Source organism: Lepisosteus oculatus, chromosome 14, assembly GCF_040954835.1.
Source record: "Lepisosteus oculatus isolate fLepOcu1 chromosome 14, fLepOcu1.hap2, whole genome shotgun sequence".
NCBI lineage: Eukaryota > Metazoa > Chordata > Actinopteri > Semionotiformes > Lepisosteidae > Lepisosteus > Lepisosteus oculatus.
Window position 1 is genome coordinate 46,120,614 of NC_090709.1, and position 19,711 is coordinate 46,140,324.

The following is a 19,711-nucleotide window of genomic DNA, read 5'->3' on the forward strand; positions in this document are numbered from 1 at the left end:
ACAGTTAACAAAGGTTATTTGCCTTCGCCAGACATCAATTGTATCGATTCTGATTAGTCCTAATTTATATAAGCTGATCTCGTATAACCAACCGATCTGGGAGAACAAACGTTCAAACTGCACAGCGGAACATGAAGAGAAATCCATTTGCTGATTGTCAGCAAAGAATGTCGTTATAAATTATCCACAGAGCTGTTTTATGTATCTGGCCACCTCTTTCCTTCCTACTTTGCAGTGAGCACAATTCTGTCAGTTTCTTGTATTTTCTTTTCTATCTTACTGTCCCTTTCCCCCAAGTGGAGATGGATCCGCAACTGAAACCCTTCTCTCTCCCCCCCCCCCCCACAGGCACGAAAGGCGAGCTGAGAACCGCGCCTTGTGGCTAGAGTACGGAACTGTAAATGCTAGGACGGATGCTCGGATACAGACTTCTCTTCATGCCTCTGTGTTAGTGAAGGTGCAGCGCTGTAACCCCTGTCCCTGTATATGTTCTTTTTCCAGTTCAAGTTCAAGTTAATAAATGTGTTCAACCCTTCCCTGAGTCCCATACCTGCTCAATTCTGTACCCGAATTCGTTATACTATACTAAAACCACAACTCATTGCAGAAGTAATTCAGACGCATCAAATCAACTCAGAAAAGTCTAAAGAAATTAAAGTCCCAGCCCTCGTGGCCTCTCTTTTCTCTTAGGAGTGGTACTGTCACTAGTGGGTCGGTCATGAGTGGGTCCAGGGTCACACCCATTTATTCTCCACATTTGAAGCCCGGGTGGGGGTTGCTTTAGAAACGGACTGCATTCACGTCCTAAACACTTACAACCAGAAACACCTGAGGTACCGAAAATATATACTGTACGTACACTTCTGACAGTTCGTCTGTTACACCTTTTGTTACGGCAGAGTGGAGTGATAGCGAGCTAAAATCAAATCAAATCAAATCAAAGTTTATTTATCAAATGCACAACAATACGGCGTGCAGTAGTAGTTGCTGGCAATGAAATGTCTTTTTCTGTGAGCTCACAAAAATTACAAGAATCACAAAAATCACAAAAACACAAAAATCACAGAATTGAGGTTACATTTTTTAAATTGAATAAAACTCAATATGAGTAGAGCTGCTATGTGTCCATGGTGTATGCAATATATACAAGTAGCGCGGTTATGCTGAATACAGTGAAAACTGTGTGTCCATGTAGCCATTACAGGTGATTTGCTAAAGGAGGTGGAGGTTGGCTATTGAGCCGTCTTATTGCCTGGAGGTAGAAGCTGTTCCGTAGTCTGTTGGACTTGGACCGAATTCTTTGGTACCGTTAACCGGACGGTAGGAGGGAAAATGTGACTGGGATGACTGGGGTCCTTAAGAACGGACCTGGCCTTCTTCAGACATCTAGCTGAGTAGATCTCCTGGATGCTTGGTAGCTCACAGCTGGTGATAAGCTGTGCTGACTTCACCACCCTCTGCAATACCTTGCGATCCCCTGCGGAGCAGCTCCCACACCAGGCAGTGATGCAGCCAGTCAGGATGCTCTCAATAGTGCACCTGTAGACGTTGGCCTGGATATGTGATGGCATGCCAAACTTCTTTAGCCTGCGGAGAAAGAACAGGCGCTGCCGTGCTGTCTTGACCACGGTGTTGGTGTGGTGGGTCCAGGTTAAATCCTGTGTGACGTTAACTCCCAGGAACTTAAAGCTGCTGACCCTCTCCACTGCAGTCCCATTGATGTCATGCATGATTGGACGCATTTACGCCCCCCCCCCCCCTTAAAGTTTAATTCCTAGCCTCCATATCCACTCTTACTCGGAGGAAATGCCGCTGGTTGAATAGCTAAACGGCACACCGCGATTAAAGGAGGCTAGTGAACGCGTCTCTAACTCTGTACGACACGTACCTCATACCCGCTACTACAAACACCCTTGATCTGCGATAATATCCTACTCGCACCCGAGTTTAAAACACGCCCCGATGTGTGTGTAACGCTGTCGTGCTCTTACCGTGCGTTTAAAACCGGGCGGAAAGCAGACACCGGACAGTCCTAAATACTCTCGTTAAACACGACATTCAAGAGCATCACGGACACGAAGCCAACGGTTCAAGTTTGTAACACCCCCTCTCGGTGCAGTCTCAGCATCGTAACGCTCACCGGCCTTCAACAAGACACTGGGACTCCAGAGAGCGAGGAACCGAGCGAGACTATGGGAAACTGGGAAAAGCGAAATTCAGCGGGTGAACGACATTGATTCTCACAGGAACACGCTGCCCTATAAAATAAATAAATTAAAACCCGGTGGTCCCGAAAGCACGGGGCATCACTCACCCAGAAGCAGAGCAGAAGCCAATTGATGCCGGTTGTAACAGAAGATCGTGTTCTGAGCCGGAGCTGCCGAGTTACTACTCCCGGTGATGTCAGAGACAATTTCTGACAACCTTTCTCCAGTTCTTCTGGGGAGACTTTTTTTTTGTCGTGGTTGAATATCAATAGAAGTAACGTGGCTTGCATAGATGAGCAGTCGACCGCATTCCTGCAAGAAGACGATACGTGCCAGACTGTTGTTAAATCGCACGCTTAATGTTAAAATGTTCTGCAATTTCCCTCACTGGGTCCAGTGAAGTCTGGAAGGGGCTGAACTACATCAGCGTACGGTCGGCCAATGAGGACGCTGTGCTGAACAAGAAGGAGGTATGTTCTCGCTCTCCGAACTAATTTGTTGTGTCAAAGCTTTGATAGCGGTGAAACCCTTCGGCGAGGAATCCACCCCCTTCAGCTGAGTGCGCTCCACTTTGGTCTTCAATCGTGACTCGCCCATTGAGAGAACCATGCTCTGCCTCTGGGTGAGTGATGTATAAAGCTTTGATTATGGGGAATACATATTCCAGCATTAATAAAGTAGAACTTTCTCATGGTTTTAAAACTCATTTGAAATAAAATAATTTATTACGATATTTTAGATTCATGCTTTATGCATTCTATGTAAGATTGTTTTATATAACATAACGCTTTTATTTCCGTCACCCTGTTTCTACGGATGAATAGTCGTTTACCTGCGACGCATTTTTTACGTGGAAAGTGTGATATAGTACACGTATTTAATGGTAAAAAGCTGTGAAGTATTGTCATGTTTACCTTCTTTATTTTGACTAAAGGCGATGAACAAGTTATGTTCCTCGAAATGTCATTTTCCTACAGGGACAGACTATATGAAATGTATTTTGGTAATTAATTGCGTTGAGCAAAGCACAGCTCACTACTGGACACAGCTCAGCTCGGTGCCAGACACAGAGTCAGGGAAACAGACACAGGTGCGAATGGACAACACAGGATGTTAAGGCTGCCTGTCCCCCGTGTTTTAATTTGTGTGAGATTGTTTCCTTTTGAGATGTTATTTCGGAATAAAGTACATTTTGTACAAAAAAAAATATCCGTCTATAGCGGCGACACCGACCCGCGGTTCGGCGCCGAGCTGAACTCGACCACCGGCTCCATCAGTCTGAGGATCCGGAACGTCACCCGGTCGGACCTGGGGCTGTACTACTGCGCCGAGAGAGACGGGGGGCACCTTAAAGTTGCACCGGGAATCAGGCTCGTCCATGAATGTGAGAGAGGTTTTGTTTTTTGAGTTTCTAAATAAATATTCTTTTTTTTTAAATGATAAGGGCCGATAAAGTCAACTGTGTTGATATATACCATTCGGTTTTCCGTATGGAAACCACTGATAACTGGACCTTTGCCACGAGTCTAGAAATGTTTCTTGGACGAGACGGATTAAAGAAACAAGCAAACTACACCCCATTGGACTTGCAGAGCAGAAATGTGGTTTTTCACTGACCTGATCACATTTCCGTGCTATTAAACTAAAAATCCAGCATAAGAAGCATTTGAATGCAAATGTAAAAAAAAAAAACTCCCAACAACTTGAAACCCAAAATAATCTTTATGTTGTTTTTTGTACCTTTTATGTTTGGGCAGTATTGGGTCGCAGTGGTTGGCATTGTTGCCTGGCATCGTTGGCGTGAAATTTGGACCTGGGTGCTGTCTGTGTGGAGTGTGCATGCTCTCTCCGTATTCATGTGAACTCTGTACTGGATACAGCAGTTAGAAAATGGATTGAGGGATTAAACTTATTTTGTTTCTACAATGATAACGGTGTTGTTCAGAAGAAGGTGTAGATGATCATCCCAGCTCGTCCTCACTATGAGACTGGACTGTCCTGCCTCATCGTCCTGCTGGTGACTCTTCCTCTCTCTGCCCTGCTGTCCTCTGGCTGCGTCTTCTGTCTCTTCCACAGAGCAGGTCAGTGTGTCTTCATACTCTCAGCCTACTCTGCAAGTGAGGAAACTCTCTGCAGCGTTCAATGTCAACAAAACAACATTTTTAGATTTCAGAATTTACATTTACAGTTTAAGTATGGCATGTTTTCCCTGCTTAACAAGTGAAGAGGAATAATATTCATGTCATCACATCTCTGACCATTAGTGCCCTAATTGATTTATTCTGAGTTCACTTTTTTTAATTCATTACATTTTTGTATCTTTAGCTCTTCCCCCCTCACGATTAAATGAGGGAGAAATTCAAATTAAGCATTCGAAATAAACACATTTATAAAATATATATTTGATTGCATCAAGAAAAGCAACTTCCTGCAATGAAACAGAAAGACCCATTTTCTTTGAGTGAACACTTCCAATGGAAATCCCAGAGAAACTCTTTGGTCTTATGGAATGAAATACATTTCAGCAGGATAAGAATGGAGGCTGAACTCATGTGGGGCAGTAAATGAAAGAAAATGCTCTACACTGCTAATATTGTTAAATTATTTCCTAATGTAAAATAAATATATTAAAGCATTGCACACCTCAGTATAGGCTAGTAACAGGGATCTGTATTATCTAAAGCAAGATTAAAAATACATTTCTGTATATGCTGTTTGTCAAGTCTGTTATCAATATATAATGTTTTTGTTTTTTGTGCTGCTTTTTGCACTCTTTCCAATTCAGGTAAAACAGTGGGTGATGATCCCAAGACAAGCAACAATGAAGACAGAGTGAAGGTGATCATTCAATTAAAATTCCATCTAAGAAAACACAATACATGGGACAGAAATTAGACAGAAATACTGTAAAGCAAGGATCCAATCAGGTGGCTCTAGATAAACTTTGAACAATTTCTTGTTATTGATAAGTTCATGTCTTATTCAAAGTTTAACACTTGCAGGAAGCAGAAAACTGAAGCAGTATTAAACGAAGTTACAGAGCAGATACAGTAGACTTTTGTTTGGTAAAAAACACACTCAGCTTTGCAATAAACAAATCACTAATAAACAGAGCAAAGCTGATCACCAGTGTCTCGGCTGTGAAAGTCACAGGCTAGTAGCTTGTTCACCCTCAGCTGTAATAGAGGCTGTGCCTACAGGACTCCTGCTTTGGACGAGATTGCAGATGGTGTCCTGTGTGGATGTGTCCCTAGAGCTGGGACAAGCACGTGTTTGTTCACAGGTCTCTCAGGCCTTACAGACACAAGTATCCCAGCTCTTCCCACTACTTACACACCAGTTAAAATCACTTGAGTGTCTTACTGTCAGTCATGAATGGTTAATCACAATGATGCACAAAAAAAGTTTAGTCCATATCATAGAGTCATAAGCTGATTGTGTACCCAGTAATCTAGAGAGCAAATCCCATTGTAATACCCCTCAAAATTTTGTCTCTTTTCTTTGTTCTCTTTGTTGCAGGAGGGCGATAAAGATGAAGGACTGAATTATGCTACTTTAGAGATCCGCAATGCCCCAAAAGATGACAATAACAAACGCCCACAGAACAAGGAGCTTTCCAAAGAGACAGCGCACCTAAAGAAACAGGAACCACAAAGTCATGAGTTCTGTACATACTCGGATATTAACACATTTAAAAAAACACAACGGCACTGATTTCATTCATCAAGTGAGGCAGTTTTTTAACTTTTGAATTCATAAAAATGTTCTTTAAGAAAATGGAAATAAAGTAATAAAAACAGGTTTCTGCCTGGATCCAAGTCATTTTTGTTTCTTTAGTCTCTAACTGGGATGTGGATCCTGATCTTCTCTGCTGAAAAGGTAGAGAAAATTAAACCTCTTCTTTAGTATTTTTGATATTCACAAATCTATAATTAAAATCCCTTTTACAGAAGCTATTGCATATTGTACTGCAACGCACAAGCTCGAAGTTATCCTCTATTTCAGGAATCCAGGGTTGAATTTACAGAAGTGCAGTTAATCTATCTTATCGGGCTCTGATATCGGCTCTGATTTGGTGTCTTTGTACCGAAGAAGGGAGATATAATCGAAATTAACCCTTACAAATAGGAGTGATGTCACAGCAGCACAGGAGGCTGTCAGTGAGACCTGTCAATCATCCAGAGTTGCTCAACCAATGAAGAGCCAGCTGGGCGGGGATGAAACTTCCCCTGATGACATCACAGCCAATCACCAGCCGCCATTACTAGACTTAAAAGCTGCCGAAAAAAAAGCCTCCGGGGGTTGGGGCTGAGGCAAAATTGTTGAAACTTTAATGATTTTTTTCCCCAGTGCATTTTTTTATTCTGATAGGGGACTTTACAGAGCACAAAGGTACTGGAAAGGCATTCAGCGCGATGTACATAAAGATGATATGCCCTTCAGTGAGGAATAGCGATTACAGCTGCAGGAGAAAACCCGGCGGTGTCTTGGCAATGGGTACAGTTTAAATAGATGCTGCTGTAAGTAAATAAAATGACCGTCATTTGTCTTGTCGCGCACATCGTGCTCCATCTAGTTTTTTTTAAATATAACTGCCTGAGAGTGTTGTTATCACATTAATGCCCTTTCCAACCCGGGAGTAATAAATAAAACACTGAGGAAAAGTCTGAATTGTTTTGATTTTCGCTTCTTTGTGGGTAGGGGTGTTAGAAATTGGCGTGAAATAAACTTTTCTTAGGAATTGTTAGTGTTGACGGAAGTTAGACAAACTTTTCATTACTTTCGGTTTTGAAAGAACCATTTTATGTTTGGAATGAAGTATGAAATGCCCCTATTTTAACCACAACTTAAGTAATACCACCCCCTAATGGACATAAGATGTTGTGATTTAACTAACGGTATCAAATCGTAACTTATGCTTTTGTGAAACGTTTCTTGTAATGTGAGGGAGAGCCAGAGCTAATGACGCGCATGCGCAGCTCGAAGGGGCGTAGCGACATAAAAATTAATTTGTTTCTGAGAACAGCTGGGAAAGTTAGAGGCACTGGAGTGAAATGTTTAAATTAACCCGTGCACAATCGGAGCATAAAACTGCCCGCTACAGGCAATTCTGAACCTGTAAAGACCTGTTTAAATTAAGTGTAGGATGCCGAATTATAGTTTTAACGCCGAACCAATATTGTCTCTTAAGAGTTGGAACACGTATAAGATGACTTTATTGGCCGTATACAATTTCTTGCATTAGGAATTTCTTTTCACAGACCCCAGCTTGCTCTCCATGAGACACACAGACAGGGAGAGAGAAGCTTGGGGTCAGAGGGCAGGGTCGGCCATGTATACGGCACCCCTGGAGCAGTTGGGGTTAAAGGTCTCACTCAGGGGCCCAACGGAGTAGGATTCCTCTGTCGGCCAGGAGGAATTTGAACCGGCAAACCCTTCCAGCTACAGGCACAGAGCCGTATTCCCAGAAGACGGGTAATCCGGGTCACAGCCATAGGTCACCTCTGTACTATTTACTCTCCATCTAATTTAGAACAACATAGTTATAAGACTATATATGAACATGAAAATATTCAGTTATTCTGTGAGTGATTTTCCAGTTAAAGAAAAGCCGATGTTGGTGATTTGCTTGGATATGATTTCAGTAACTAGCGCGTTTTCATTTTGTTTTTACTTTTTATAATCAACTACTGCTCGACTGATCTTGCCCAATGTGTGAATTTTAACTTGTTACATTTGGCATTTGTCTAGTTTAACTGCTTAAATCATACCTGATGTGGGAGTTGGATATCTATAAAATGTAGATCACAGTACTGTACTTGCACCTATACAGGCCTAAATTCATCTGAACAAAAATAGGGTAGGTCTTGTATGTTTTTCCATTCTTCTTCACTTCTGTTTATGCAAGTATTTTAATGAGCCTGTAGGATAAATAATATAATAGAACAAGGTTCAATTAATCACCCTTCTAATGCACAAAATGCCAGTATTTTGCTAAACAGAAAGAAATGTCTCCAATTCAAATCTCAAAGTTTAAAGATGTTTTCCATTTGAAATTGGCTTCTTAAGCACTGAACTAGAATAGCCTTATTTTAAAATACATTTATTATAACTAACTACCAGAAAGTACTCAAAACAGTGTCATTAAAGCATTTGTGCATAAATTTGTAATATTGACAAAAAGCCAACATAATCTCCTTACAAAATTAATAAAAATGCAGGTGGGAAATCAAAAACAGAACAGAATTATCTAAAAGCAATGAAGTAATTTCCTCCTTTTCTAGGAAAGATCAGAGCCCTGCTGGTTTAGATAGGAACTCAGGCTGGTTGTTACTCAGTCACCTGTTTTTTTTTTATTGCAGGGTGAAATGTTCCCACATCATTTTCTTCTGATCACTTGGCTCGTGACAAGTGGTGAGTGATACTTCAAGTCTAATTGTCTGGTGTTTATTAATGCAGTTTGTCCTGAACTGGGACAGCCCATCTGCCCCCTGAGCACCTGTATCAACCACAGATCCACGACTGCACACCCACTCCCACACACTGTACTGCTGGAGGAAACCAGTCAGGCCAGGCTCCCAGGAGTGTCATTTTCCAAACTCTCTTCATCATCGGATTCCCTCTTTTGCTCAGGACTATTTTTGGATTTTTCACAACTTCATATTTGCGATGAAAATCACATCTTATTATCCCACTCAGACTTTTAATGAGCAATGCGTATGGTAGCTGAATTTCTTGAAACCTTGAGAATATTTTAAGCATTTTGACCCTGTTCTACAGATGGATTATATCTTTAAATTATCTCATAGCAGGGATTTGATATTCTATATGGTGTACATGTATAAAGAAAACTGTATATGAAGATCGTTAAAAGGGTGGCTCAGTGGCACAGTAGTTGGCATTGCTGCCTCACAGAGATGGGGCCTCGGGTTTAATTCCAGACGTGCTGTCTGTGTGGAGTTTGTCTGTTCTCCAAGTATGCACGTTTTTACATTCAGGGCCGTGCAGGAGCCAGAGCATCCCAGCAAGCAACAGGTGCAAGACAGGGTTCACCCGGGATGGGACACACACACACACACCAGGGCCAATTTTCCCAACTAACCCACTAGCATGTCTCTGGTTAGTGGGAGGAAACCCATGCAAAGATGGTGGGGGGCATACTAATAGCACTCCAGGAATAGACCCAGTGCTGGGAGGCAGCTATACTAACCCTGTGATGGCCATTACCGGAAATCTTAATGCAAAGACATAACATATTTAACCACAGAATGTAAGAGGACTTAACATACACACACTGTATAGCACACCATGTCTGAGAAAATCTGAACTGGTTACAGCCAGAATTAAGCAACAGGTCTGTCGGTCTGATTTCTACACACTTTGTGTCTTGCATTCGATTTATTTAAAATAACCTTTCTCCTCCGTTTCTCCCAGTCTCTGCAGATACCCCAGTCACCCCAGTCTCGGGGAGATTTGGGGAGTGTGTTGTCTTGCCCTGCGATGGAACAGCAGCTGTTGGAAACTCCGGGGATCAGATCGATATTCTGTGGAGACACTCGTTAGGAGACGTGTTGGTTTTCAGAAGCCAGAAGAAAGTTACAACCAACATGCCAGTAGATTGTGGGAAGAAACCGGAGCACCTGGAGGAAACCCACATGAACAGGTGGAAGAACATGGAAACTCCACACAGACAGCACCCCCAGATCCAGAATTGAACTCCATGTAGCTGTTTAAATCATGTTTGCAAATCAGTACTTGAGTGATTTTCCACAAATGTAGTGATTCTACTGCGTTTTTTCAATTGACTAATTTATATGAATTGGTGACAATGCAAGGTTGCAGGATAGTTACGTGTATAGACCATAAGTGTATAGCCACCCTGGCTATACACTTATATATATATAAGTATATCCGTATTAAGAATTGAATCTACAGAAACGCCCACTGCGATGTCACTCAAGCGAGACTTCAGAGCCACAGAGCTGGGTTGGTGAGCAGACACGGATGACCGTGGCCAAAACACCATGCAGCGGGAGGAAACTGGTCAACTTCTAACGGAGATGGAGGCGCTCTCTGGGTGCGTTACTCTGCTCTGCTTAATCAATAAGTATGTTTTTTTTATCAAGTTCGCTTCGAATATCACGAGTCTGTCGAAAAAGGAGGCCTGTTTCTCCTACATCATGAGAAAAAGTGTGGAATGCGCCACTTCATTACGTAATCTATTTTATTGATTAAATTAAGGCTATATGTACTTTAAAGTGAAGTTATTTTAATTGCTTTTGATCTGACACAGTATCAGATATCTGTAGCAGGAGGTAAGAGAGGTGACAGCAGTTTTAATTCGATAAAATCTCCTTTCATCGAGCCTCTTGTCTGTATTCGGTCGGGTACTTGACATGACACCAGATAGTCGTTATTTTCACTGTGCTGTTTGGAACTTTCCTGTGCATTTAAAACATTTAACATAAAAACATAACATGAAACATAAAAATCATTTTAATCAGGAAGAAGTACTCGGTCACTGCTAATGTACGTTAACCTGATTCGCATCCAGACTTTCACGTATTTACCTGCAGCTACATCCACCTGAGCTGATCTAATTTCAACGACTATAGTGTTACACTAGTTAAAGGTTTCTAGATGGGTATTTATACTTCCTGGTTATGTATGCGTGTTGATTTGTCAAAGAGTGAAATATATCTCTGTGCATATTATTGTAGCGTTTGCAGGTTCTTTACAGAACAAGGACGAGTGGAGACACAATTAACAAACAAGCATTAGCTTTATTCGTTTACAACCACACAAAACCAAACACAGGATCTACACACACATGAGGAGACTGACAGAACACGTATACATAGTTAGGGTGGTAATTACCTAACAACACACTACACTTTTACAGGACTACACAGGGCACTAGAATCACTAGGACATTATTTACACAGGTAGGGTCAGCCGCTGGTCATCGTGCTGACCCTCAGACTCTCCCCGGCTACCACTCCCAGCATGCCCAGCGGTACTACGAGCGCCTAGGGGCGCTTCCTCCTCACCACCAGGCGAGGGCGTTACATTATTAAAGCCACAGTAACCCAGCTAATCTGATAGGTACTCGTGTCCTGAGAATTTGTCAGAAAACCCTTCTCGTTGTGTTCTGATTTTTTACAAATGGCATCCAGCACTGAGCATTACTGTGCTAGGTTTATCCATCAGATAGCATAAACTCGTCTGTTTCTGCTGTGGCGACCTTGATTCTATTCTGACAGCCGCTGGCGCAAAACTACAGACAATTCAGAGCCAACCAATTAACCCTAATTAGCTCAGCCAACATGTCTTCGGATTGTAGGAGGAAACCTAGACACGTGGAAAACATCCAAATTGCACACAGAAGGTTCCCGTAAACTAGAATCTAACCCGCGACGTGAGAGGCTACGAGGCACCGCAGTGCTAATTGCCACGCCCTTCTACCGCCTTCAATCTTGTTTCAAAGGGCTTTGGTTTCGAGAGCTAAAGCTTATTTAGGGATATCTTCTCCTCTGTGGTCACTCTAGATAGCACGGCGTGGGGAGGTCACTCGGGAGCGCTGGGGACGAGGTCTGTCCGACTCGGGGACACGGTGACCCTGCACTGCGACATCTCGCTCCGGTACGAAGCCATGTGGCTCATCCAACGGCCCGACCAGACTCTGTCTCTGGGTGTTATAGCCAGTAAAAACAAGGTGGGCCCCGAAACTCATATATCCGTCTATAGCGGCGACACCGACCCACGGTTCGGCGCCGAGCTGAACTCGACCACCGGCTCCATCAGTCTGAGGATCCGGAACGTCACCCAGTCGGACCTGGGGCTGTACTATTGTGCCGAGAGACACCTGGAAAGCCTTAACATTGGACGGGGAATCAGGCTCGTCCATGAGGGTGAGAGGGGTGGCTTTTTCGAGTTTTAAAATACAGATTCATTTTTTTTTTCAAATCAAACTACGACCATACAAAGCCTATCAAGTCAACAGTTTGTATCGAAAACACTTATAACTCGCCGTGAGTCATACTTTATTTTTGGAGAACACATATTAGAATAAACAAGCAAATAAGACAGCACTTGAGCTGCAAACCTGAAGTGTGGTTTTCACAGAGCTGGTCACGTATCGGTGCTACTAAAGTACAAAATCAGTCTAAACACCGTTAAGTTGCCAAGATGCAAACAAAAAAAGATGACATAAAGCTTAGTCTGGGTTGCAGGATGGCACAGTGGTCAGTACTCGGTACTCAGTACTGCTGCCTTGTAGAACTGGGGCTCTGGGTTCAATTCTGGACATGGGCTGCAGTCTGTGTTGAGTTTGCATGTTCTGTTTGTGTGGGTTTCTTTTGGATGCTCTGGGTTAATGCTGGGGGGTTAATGAGCCCTGGTGTGTGTGTGTGTGTGTGTGTGTGTGTGTGTGTGTGTGTGTGTGTGTCCTGTCCAGGGTCAACCCTGCCTTGTGCCTCTTGCTTGCTGGGATAGACTCCAGCTCCCCCTGTGACCTGGATACAGCTGTTAGAAAATGGATGGAGGGATTAAGCTTATTTTGTTTCTAAATATCCTTCTACAATGATAACGGTGTTGTTCAGAAGAAGGTGTAGATGATCATCCCAGCTCATCCCCTCACTATGAGACTGGACTGTCCTCCCTCATCGTCCTGCTGGTGACTCTTCCTCTCTCTGCCCTGCTGTCCTCTGGCTGCGTCTTCTGTCTCTTCCACAGAGCAGGTCAGTGTGTCTTCATACTCTCAGCCTGCTCTGTAACCGCAAGAACAGCGATCATGACAGAATCTCAACTTTATCGGAATATGATTATTACTATTATAAGGTTTATTTTTTAAAAATGAAAGAGCTGTATGATAGTCATACACAATGACTAAAATCAAACTGTATTATTGACCAAAGAGAATCATGAGTAAGTATCATTTAAACATTAATGCTGCTGTAAAAAGTCTTATAACTATCTGGTTATGAAACTATGAACCTTCAGTTCAGATGTTGACAAGAAGTGGCTTAAGATGCCTTTCAGCTAGTCTGCCTTACAGTGAAATACCATTTAAACCAACAGAGGTCAAGTTCAAGCCGTATAGCAGAGCTTTTCGTAAATCTCAATGCCTTTGTGTCCTGCGATGATCAAATCACCAAAAGAGCTGTTTTTTTTTCTGAACAGGTGCAGAAAATGGCCAGTCTCGTCCGGCACCAGTGAAAAAGCAGAGACATGTGCAGGTATAATAGCTCCTTTAAGAAGGCAGTTGTAGGTCTCCTTGAATCTAGAAACTATTGTAACTGTTGTAACGTTGCCATAGCCGGCCCAGGGACGCCAAAATGTAATGTAGTGTGCTCTCTGAAGGCACCAGTTTTGTAGGGTTTGGGCATTTACTGGGACGATTATTAATTGTAGCAGTAAATCACAAAATTGATTCTTTTGATGGCTTTAGAATCCAACCATACGATATAACTCAAACAACGCACACACACAGGTACTAATACATGAGGATACATTTATTAATACATAGAATATGCATATAAACCTAACAGATCTTATCGAGAGGGTTATCAGAATACAAAAGATGTATATTCAATCAGTTACAAAGAGTTACACATATCAAGAGGACATACGTTCAGTATATCATTCATTTAGACCATTTCGTAAATGCACTTGGTTATAACTTCTACATTAGATACTCAAAACAAGTACATAACTCTTAGGAATTAAATTGATATCAACTGGTTGGGATAACAATTGAATTCTCGAGCAGTAATGCAGTGAAGTTGAATACTCATCCAAACTCTGGGGATTCAGATCTCCTGCGGGCACAAAGAAACAGTTGCAGGCTGTTGCTGTCCAATCCGCGCTCTCTGGCTCGGAGCCAGGCTTTGCTGTGCGGCTTGCGACGGTGTGCTGCTGATGCTCACTGACCGGCTTAGTGTTGGCTTTAACTAGCAAAGTTTGCGCACAGGAGAAAAGATGACTGTGGGTCCCAGCAAGTCAGGAAGAGGACCGGTTTGTTCCTGATGAAGAGCTAGTTCTGAATAGTGATTCAGCTGTCCACAGTTCTGACCTGTCCACGAGGCCTGCTGCTGGTGCTAACCTCAGGTGGATCCTCTGGTTACTCTCTGGCAACCTCCGCTCTAGACTCTTAGAACAAAGGAAAGTTTTGGCACTCGGACACACTGGCCGTTCCGTGGTTGTCCGGGCTGAGTCTCAGGATGGTCAGGAGGCGCGCTGCGAGAATGTCCTGCCCTTGGGAGCCTTCTGCTCCTGGGCCGTCCTGCCCTGGAATTCTCCTTTGAATTCCCTTTAAGATTGTCCACAGAATTCTACACTAAAGGCTCTCTGTGTTGCCTGTTTTTACCTGGAGGAACTTCTGCTCGTTGATTGGCTGAAAGTTCCATGGGCATCAGAGTCCCACGTGGGTTACTCGGCCCTACCAGTCCCTGATTGGTTGATCAAGGTGAGATATGAGTCACTTACTCCTGACACCTAGGAATGCAGTCCAGATGTCCATCTGGCACTCCCTACACAGATAGGCGCCAATGGATGACCATTGATCATGATAGCCAGGCTTAGCTAAGTGCATCCCCCTTTGGGAGCTGTCCTAGGAAACCTTATCAAAGGAAACCTTAAATCAGTCTGCATGAATAGTTTCTCTGTGGCTGCACCACAGAGATGAACAGAGAGATGAGGCCTAATTTGGGAAAGCTCAGAAACACTTAATTCTGCCTTATTAATAAGCCTCGCCGCTACACTGTGAAGCATCTCCCACTGCAGGTTTTGAGAAGTAATGCTGTCAAGACTCCTGTCTTGTGCCTCTTGCATGCTGGGATAGACTCCAGCTCCCCCCTGTGCCCCTGTACTGGATACAGCTGTTAGAAAATGGAAGTTTGAATGTTGCTAAGTATTGGAAACAACCCTTTTTAAAAAAAAATACCTCTTTGAAGGACTTCTGCAGTTAGGTTGGTGGCTAGCAGGAAGAGAAAATGTTTCCTGTCACATTTCTTCCCAAACTTGATTGATAAGTGGGTAAAAAAAAAGTGTGGACAAATGTAAACAAGTGTAAACATCGCAGTCTCCTCCAAGACTCAAGATGTCAGCCAGTGGTTACTGACAAAAAGCATGTACGTACATGTATAACTGAGGACGGGAGCTGCTTCTTTACACAAAGGTTGGTCGGCGGTGGGGAACAAGCTGCCCAGCTGTGTTGTTGAAGCTTCTCTCAAGACACAGCTGGATGAGACCCTCCAATCAGGACAGGAGGTGCTTCTTTACACAGAGGGTGGTGGGAGTGTGGAACAAGCTGCCCAGCCATGTTGTTGAAGCTTCTCTCAGGACACAGCTGGGTGAGATTCTCAGATCAATGACCTGCGAACCACCAGCGCTACCTGGGCTGAATGAAGACCTCCCGTTTGTAACTTACGTTCTGATTTGTATTTCTTTGCCTGTTTCCAGGAAGAAGGCCGGTATGAGAATGCAGGCTTCGTCACTGCTCAAAGATAACTAGCTCTCTGGAAGAGCTCTGAGCTTAGACCTGTACTCAGTGGTCTAAGCTGTGCTCTCTCTGCTCTGCACCCTCAAATGGACCCACAAACTCGAACTTAACGAAAGCAGCAGCACTGATCACCTCTCAGTTTGAAACATACTGTACTGTGTATAGAATATTTGTCCATCTATGCAATGTGCATAAAACCCCAATATAAATAAACACAAAAACTGTGCCACCTGATGCATTCTCCCCTTATGTAACTGTATTGTGAAATATATTTCTGGAATGCAGAGTGCCATCTCATTTTAAATAGGAGGCTTATACACCTACAAGATTATCATCTTCATACACTCTTACACATTGCACTGACCTATTCCCTGATTACCGTGTCCTGGGGACCACAGCCACTGACCTGATCTGTGGAAGAGACAGGAGACGCAGCCGGAGGACAGCAGGGCAGAGAGGGAGAGTCACCAGCAGGACGAAGAGGCAGGACAGTCCAGTCTCACAGTGAGGGGACAAGCTGGGTTGGTCGTCAACTTTGATTAAAGCACAGTATTTTCATTATCGCCAACCGTTGTTTGGGTTTACCGATTCTGTCAGTGCCTACACATGCAACACTGGAAAACAAGCTGACCCGCCCTGTTGTTGAAGCCGAAAACCTGGCTCCTCTCAAGATACAGCTGGGTGAGCTTCTCCAGTCAGGACAGGAGGCTCTACTGTACACAGAGAGGGGTGGGGGTGTGGAACAAGCTGATACCCTGGCTTCTCTCCAGACACAGCTGTTGTCAGTGAGCTATACTGAAAAACTACAGTTCTTCCAACAAGTGTAAAGGATTTCAAACAGGACATGTCTTGTGTAATATTGTGTCCACAGAATTTGAGGATTGTCAGTGCCGTCCTCAAATCAAACCACAGCTTAAAGTGTTTAATGGTTCTAATGAATAGTCACCTGCAGACTCACTAACTGCAGACTGAGCCCCTGGCCTCTGCCTGAGCTGTTCATCTGGTCCCTCTGAAGTAGGAGGAAGTGCTTGTGGCTGAGAGAGTACAGACCCCCAGGGTCCTGCAGTAGCTCAGTGGTGTGAACTATGAGCACAGAGAGGAGCTGTGCAGTTTGGCTGCTCTCTGTGGTGTCTGTGCTCAGGCAGGGCTCACACTGACCGCAGGGAAACTAGGCGGTTGAGCTCAGAGCAGAGCGAAGCACAAACCAGGACAACAAACTCACTAGATTCTGTCTGACTGCACACAGGAAAGACAGAGCCTCATCTGTGCCTCTAGCTGACACCGGCTTCAGTTACAAATAAACCAGTTAACTCCTTCTCAAAGGGCTAAATAAAGTGACGGAGGGATTTATTTACTTTTTAATGTTTTTTGTTAATGTTTTGTAAATTTGGCCTAAATATAAAAGATACACTACAGGTTTGATTAAAAAACAAAAATAAGTAAGCTACACGCACTGTGTGAGACTGCTTTTAGCCTCATACTCATCCCTATTTAATACGATCTCCTCTGTTTCCATCTTAAAGTCAGTAACTTACACTTGGAGATTACCATGAGCAAAAGCTGACTATTCAGGGGTGAGTTTCCCGAAAGCATCGTAGCGCTAAGAACATCGTAAACTTGCTCTTAAGATCGATCGTTAATTTACGAGTGTTTCCCAAAACCTATCGTAACTAAAGTAGAACGTTAAATCCTTAGTAATCTACGTGCTCCCCGACCCACTCGTTAATCACTAAGTGCTTCTTAAACTGGCTACTTCTTGCGCCAACCTTAGCGACAGAGATCGCCAGACAGAGCACATTCAATTCACGTCATGGGAATTCTCTGGAAATATAGAATACTGAGATTTTATATTAAGGATTTTGATATTTTGTTGTACTATGCAAGAGGAAATTCGAAAAAATAGCATTTATTTATACAGTAATTAATTTATTAGTCATCTTGGGTAAATTTCATATTCATAAGTCAAATGTTTTAATATTACTCCCTCTTTTAGTACTTTTGGGGTGGGGTTTAAATTGTATTTAAATTCCATAAAGAACGTGAACCATGTAACACGTATTACAATGTAGCGCCACGCAGGGCGGGCTGAGAACAGCACCTGGACTGTATATAGTGGGACGGAGGCTGGGATATAGTCTCTTCCCTTCGTGTGTGTGTATGTTAGTGTAGGTGCAGCGCTGTAACCCATGTCCCTGTGTGTGTACCTTTACCGATTCGAGTTATTAAATGTGTTGCTCAACCCCATTCCCTGAGTCCCACGCCTGCTCCGTTCCGTACCGAAACCCGCGGTCGATACAATATTTTACGTTCGAATGCCGTTTTATGTTCTGTCTGTCTGACACGTGCCAAGCTTAGTAGTTAATTTTTCCAGATGTCATTTTAATAAGACCAATTAAAATGGAGTTCCAACACACCCAACAACTTTAAATAACAACAGTATTTTCTCATGAAACACTGTGATTCTTAACGATGGCAGCATGACAAAAAGTATTGCTTTAAATCAAAGACGTCGTGCAGGATGCATACACTGTCCACACAGTTAAACTTGGTTTTCTTTTACAGCATGTCAGTCATTTATTTTATTTTCTCTTAGAAACAATAAGGGTCCCAAAAAAATAGGGGTGTTACTCCGGTTAAATTTTCCCCTGGTCTTTACCCATCATGGTCTCCTAATAACCCCCCTCTCTGAACTGGCTTCAACACTCTGGAAAGAGCTCTGAGTGGGGTGTCCAGAAAAGAGCTATAGCTATTTAATATTATTATGTCCAGCTGTCTGAGCAAATCACAGTGTCAGCTGAATAGCTAAACAGGTAATCTGCACACTTTACGACAAAGATGAAGTGTCTTGTATTATGTTTATTTAGAGATAACCTCTTCATCCTCTCTCGCCCAGTCTCTGGAGATACCCCAGTCTCAGGGAGATTTGGGGAGTGCGTTGTCTTGCCCTGCAATGGAACAGCAGCTGTTGGAAACTCCAGTGATCAGATCGATATTCTGTGGAGACACAAGTCAGGACACGTGGTGGTTTTCAGTCATGAAACAGTCTACCCTGGCCCTGGCTTTGAGCTCAGGGTTAACATCTCCAAAGAGGGAGTCTCACAGGGGAATTTCTCCATGAGACTCTGCAGCACAAGCTTCTCTGATGAGCGACGATATGAGTGTTATTACAGGAGGAAAGACAGTCGTGTGACAAGACTTGGAGTTGTTCCACTCACTATCACAGGTAACAGACATTGATAAACTTATAAAGTACTTGTCAGTATTTATGATGTGTTTAATTAATTGTTTTTCACATCTAGATTACGAGTCCCAGTTAGAGCTCTGACGTTAGAGCATGTGAGTTTCCTAGTGTGGCTGTTTCATTTGAAAGCCTCTCAGTACAGTTACTCTTGCTGTCAGCAGTCGGACTCTGGCCTGGACAGACAGGCTTGCAGTCACCCCAGCATCAGGACATGAAATTTAACAACTACTCAGGAGTGTTCAAGGTTGTAGAAGAATAATTTCAAACCAAGATGAAAACAAGATTAGTTGTACATCTTTTGCAAATCATGGATGCCCATGTGGTTAATTGTGAAGTAAAGGCAGTTTTACGGTAACCCATCTATCCATTTTTAAACTCTTTACCCAGTACAGGGCAAGAAACCAGTTCAACACTCACATCAGGGCCGGTTTTCCAAGGAACCAGTTAACCCGTCCAGCATGTGTTTAGACTGTGGGAGGAAACCAGACCACCAGGAGGAAACACACATAAACGAGTGCAGAACATACAAACTCCACACAGACAGCCCCATCAAATGAGGCCCCATCTCTCTCTTCATCTCTGTGGTGCAGCCACAGAGAAGTTATTCATGCAGGCTGATTTAAGGTTTTCTTTTGATTAGGGACAGCTCCAAAATGGGGATGCACTTAGCTAAGCCTGGCTATCATGATCAATGGTCATCCATTGGCGCCTATCTGTCTAGAGAGTGCCAGATGGACATCTGGACTGCATTCCTAAGTGTCA

General features: G+C 43.2%; 1 long non-coding RNA gene across 1 annotated transcript; it reads left to right on the forward strand.

The window, feature by feature from the left end:
- The first annotated feature begins 1,816 nt into the window (after positions 1–1,816).
- LOC138243113 (uncharacterized) lies at positions 1,817–5,889 on the forward strand. The gene is made up of 5 exons (XR_011191973.1): positions 1,817–2,829; positions 3,428–3,591; positions 4,153–4,288; positions 4,993–5,045; positions 5,727–5,889. It is a non-coding gene; the product is annotated as an uncharacterized lncRNA (long non-coding RNA).
- Positions 5,890–19,711: the final 13,822 nt, after the last annotated feature.